The following is a 5,207-nucleotide window of genomic DNA, read 5'->3' as shown; positions in this document are numbered from 1 at the left end:
GGACACTTTAGTAGCACAGAGGCTGGTATGTGACTATCACTCGACACGGGGGTGTTACCAAAGTTCCCCCGACAAAAGAACTCTTGAGTTCGGTGGCATCAGCCAGAACCAGGTACCGTCTCTACCTTGAGACAGAGAGAAAGAAGAAAGAATCCCTTGCACAGGGCCAAAAGAGAAAAGCGACAGAGGATTACTTAGAGGAACTAAAAAAAAGGAGGAACACTATACAAACAGTTGCTGAAAGTCTTTCCAGAGATGCAGACAAATTTGCAGAGGAGGCTGAGGACAAGGCTGGCAGTAAGATGGCTCAGCTAATAACTAAGTCAAATGCTTTGAGGAGGGCCAGCAAGGAGAAATCAGCTGAGCTCAAGAACATTGAGGAGGAGATTCTGGCCAAGGAAGAAGAGCTAAGATTAATGTAGCACACACACACATCTGCAGACTCACGGCAAGATGTTTGGAAGGTTTTTGTTTTTTTGTAGTTCAATGCATCTAACCTGTCTTCAGTACTGTTCAATTTGAATACATTTACTTTGCCAGTAATTTTGTGATTCTGCATTTTCCTTTTTGTGTGTGTGTGTGTGTTTTTGATGTCGTGATATAGGTCTTAAATTTCATTCTTAATGGTCTTAAAAAGTCTTAAATTTGACTTGGTGAAACCTGCAAAAACCCTGAGGAGACAAGGTCTTCACTGGGGATCTGTCTCTGGGGCTCATCTAGTTGTCCTGATCTCTGCTGATACCATTATTTTGGAATCCTGACGTCAATGAAGACCACTTTGGAGGCAAATAAGTGCAGTTTGGCTAATGGTGTATGCCTAGAAATTCAAGCGAATCTAGATGGGTTGCCATTATTTAAAAGTTCGTCCACCCAGTTCCGGCCCATTCTTGGAGTCATCAAGAACACCCCCCAGCATCAGCAATTTTTGATTATGCTTTTCTGTGGCACCAGCAAGCCATCACTTCTTGAGTACCTGGAAGATTTTGTGGCTGAAGTTGTGTTGGAGAAAGGATTTTAATTTCAAGGAATTACAATGAGGCTCCAGCTGTGCTCAATGATCTGTGATGTTTCAGCCAGAGCTTTTTTTAAGAATGTGAAAGGACACACAGGCTACTCAGGGTGTGAGAAATCTATGCAGGAGGGGGAATATGTTAACAATAGGGTGATATTCCCTCAAACCGATGCCTGCCTTCGCACTGACAAAGACTTCAAAGAAATGGCTGATGAAGGGCATCAACTAGGATCTTCACCTCTGGTTGCCACATCTTTGGGCATGGTCAGTGGGTTTCCATTAGACTACGTGGATCTTGTCTGCTTGGGTGTCATGAGGCAACTCTTTTACCTGTGGCTCAAGTGTCCACTGGCTTGCATGCTCTCAGTTTTACAGGTGAAGATTCTCTTAAGATCTCAAGGTGAAGATCAGAAAAAGTGCCAGTGGGGTTTGCACATAAGGCCAAGATCTTTGAATGAAGTAGGCCGATGGACAGACTCTGAATTCCGCCAGTTCCTGCTTTATACTGGTCCTGTGCTCCTTAAAGACTTCCTGCATACTGCAGTATACCAGCACTCCTTACTTTTGTTTGTTGGGAGTATTCATACTGACAAACAAGGCACTGCTTGAGAAGTACATTAACTATGCAAATGATGTGCGTGTGTTGTCTGTTCAGCACTTTGGAAAGCTGTATGGTGACACGTACCTTTCCTACAATGTGCACAACCTTGTGCACCTTGCACAAGATGTCAAAGTGCATGGAAACCTGGATTCCTTCAGTGCCTTAAAATTTGAAAATGTCATGCAAAAAACTAAAGAGTCTTGTCAGGAAACCAGAATCTCCCTGCTGCCAGGTTGTGAAGAGGCTTGCGGAGAGAGAGTCAGTACAAATGCAAAGAGTAGAAAGTTCAGGTGTAAAGAGAGAACACATCTGGACCTCTACCACCATGTTTTCAATGTCCACAACAGTACACCCAATATAACACAGATCTCTTCACCCTTAAACTTGACCAAGCCAACAGCCACGTCTACAGTCAGGGAAAGGTAGTAAAGATCAGGAATATAATTGTTGAGAAAGAGGAGGTATACCTGGTCTACTCCACACTTGCCCATCAAGAGTCTTTCTTTGAGTACCCCACATCTTCCTCTACATTTGGCATACATTTAGCAGATGGCCTCTTGGACATGACACAGCACTGCAGTATTGGACTGGTAGAAGGGAAGGTTTTCCTTATACCTCATGGGAGATAATTCATTGCTGTACCTCTAATACATATGACCTGACCATTTAAACCCCATCCAACCACACACCAGAACTATCTCACCCCCTTGCCATCTACCATCTCTCAGACTCTTGCCTTGACTCTTTCCACAGTCTTATGAAATTGTATACATAGTATGTATTACGTCTGTCTGTCTGTACGTGTTTCTGTCATTCCATCTGTCCGTCTGTCTAGCTGTCCGTCCATCTGTCCACCCTGCTTGTTGCTGCATCTCCTGCCAACAAAGCTTCTTCCCCTGATCTGCACTAATCTCCTTTCCTGAACAGAAAGTAGTTACTGTAAAATGTTGTTTTCTCTATTGTGTCGTGCAGGGTTTAAAGTGAACTTTTTTTCTCACTAGCCACATTCACATTTTTTATAAATTAGGCCGACAACCAAAGTATAATTAAGTATAAATGGCTAAGTAAACATAAATCACTGTAAACACCCAAATGGTATTCAAATATTTATCTCCGTTTGCATTATAACACAACTTATTAGGACATACATTTAATGTTTTTTGAAGCCCAGAGTCTACTTAGTTTTTGTATGTGTACACTAGCGTATGCATACTGTCGAACACGTAGCCTTTCAAAGTATACTCCATTTGATGTTGTGCGTGAACCCAGTCGACACGTGTGCTCTAGAAAGCTACATCCATGTCCAGTGTCTGCTTTATTTTTCCCCATAAATTATGACTGATAACAAATATCTTTTAACTCTTTTAAACCAAAGCTGGGCTTTCTCATACCCTCTTGCTCACAAGCACTTGTCAGTGTGAGCATCTGTTGTTGTTGCAGTCTCCGCTATTTTGATGTTGTTGTTCTGTTTCTTTAGTTTCGTTTTCTACTATGAAACATCGGCCCGGGACAGTGTTGTCGCCTTGTGGATCAACTGATTACTGCAAAATAATGCGCATCAATGTGCATGGGCAGTTACAAAAATTGAGGTGGTGCAAGTACAGTAAGCACGTACTATTCTGATGATGAAATTCGCATCACGTGCACTGTACGGTGACCCTTGTGTACGCGTAAAAAGTATACTTTGGTCTTGAGGCTACAACGCATACTTAGCCATGGATACACTTGTATACACAGTGTTGTATTGGTAAAGATGGTGGGCAAACTATTGGCCTACATGTCTGTGAACATACACTTATGCAACATTTAAAAAGTGGTTGCACATAAGACTTTGGTATCATTGTTATTATAAGAAGAATAAGAGGTAGTGGGCAACTATGGTTAAGCTACTGTATAGTGCATAATACAGACTATGCTGCCATAAAACAAATCAAAATTCAAGAGAAAGAGTGTTTTTTTATGGGGAAGCCACTGATCTTGGGCCAGGTAGTTGGTTCTTGAGACACCTGTACTAGGAGAGCTACAACAGACTGTATTGCTTTCTGATGCACAACATTTTTGACTGTTTTCTCACTATATGGCTTATACATTTTGTTGTAAGCTCAACTATCCATATCCTGGCCTTGCGCTGACTCACAGTAGGGCTCCCACTGTCTAGTTACTAACTACTAGCCGTCTGCTTTGTACAATAGTTGTGCCAACATTGCACCATTTTGATAAGTTGGGATAAAGCATAGCATTTTATGGAAATATGCTGCATTTACAGATTAATTTAAATATCGTCCTGTGCAATAGTAAGTTGTCCCACAAACCTTTATTCCTGTCTTCACTGACCTGCTTTTTACAATAGGTTAAAATTCAGATACTGAAGCTGCCTAATGTTAGTCTCAGCCTCAGACGTCACGCCCACAAACTGTTGGCTGAATGTCTGTTGCATACAGCACACAAAATTGGAAAAACTTCGGGCGTTTCAAAGTCGTCATCGGATTGGTTGAATTATACAGGATTTCCGGGAGACGTGCGTGTCGTGTTCTTTAACATTCTGCCTGGAAACAAATATGCGGTGACGCCAAACCCCCTCATGTTAGAATAAAGCCATCTTGTTTACAACTGTGATAATGAGCGCTTATCAGGATCAACTAAGCGCTGGATTTTCAAAAGTATGTGAAATATTTAAAGTTCTAAGCATAGAATCTTTAAAATACGTCCATGAGTTTTATACACCAGTCTGTTATTGTAGGGACATTTCCACACACCTAAACATGACGTGGCACAAAACGAAACGTGATTGCACACATCTGTGCTCACTGAATATTTGGGTTGAACTGTTCTGGAACGGTGTCAACAATACAACTTAACCACTGATTTCTAGTCCTGTCCTCTTTTGGAAGGCCAAACAAAGTAGTTTCGCTTTCACAACGAAACACACAGCGACTCCACAACATGACGGCGGCGGCAACAGCCAGAATAAAAGTTACGCCTTCTTTCTTTGCGTGAACATTTGGGCGGCGTTATGCAAATCTTCCCACATAATGACGTAGGTATGTGGGGGCGTGTTAGAACGAGCCGTTTTAGGTAGGCGTGATTGACTCTTAACTTTTATAAAGAATATCTCTTTGGATTTGAGACTTTAGTCTTTGCAACTTTACAGATCTTCTTTATGCACCAAGAGCTTGTAACACTCCAAAGAGAAAGGACAAATTGAAATCGCATCATATGACCCCTTTAAAACTCAAATATACATAAAATCATTATAATATATTGAGCAGGTTAAAACATGTGTCCTGTGTGACAGTGTCACAACTTTAATCTGGCTAAAGTCATACTCAAATTAAACAAATCGAATTAAGACGTGGAGTATTCCTATTTTAGTCGCAATATTGAAGTGCAGTATAGACATGTACACACTTTAATCACGCTATTACCGTCATGTAGGACTTTTCACCGCATTTTGCGACAGGATACACACACGGCAGTGCTCAACCGTTTGACAGCAAACAAAAGAGCTTCAACACCCGCTGTCGTCTGTATGCACGTACAAATAATTAACTGCACTTGAAGCTTTCATAAAATTAAAAATTAAACACCCAAAAC

The sequence above is a fragment of the Sinocyclocheilus anshuiensis genome, unplaced genomic scaffold (assembly GCF_001515605.1).
Source record: "Sinocyclocheilus anshuiensis isolate Anshui unplaced genomic scaffold, SAMN03320099.WGS_v1.1 scaffold1945, whole genome shotgun sequence".
NCBI lineage: Eukaryota > Metazoa > Chordata > Actinopteri > Cypriniformes > Cyprinidae > Sinocyclocheilus > Sinocyclocheilus anshuiensis.
The sequence above is the reverse complement of the archived record's forward strand: the minus strand, read 5'-3'. Positions refer to the sequence as shown.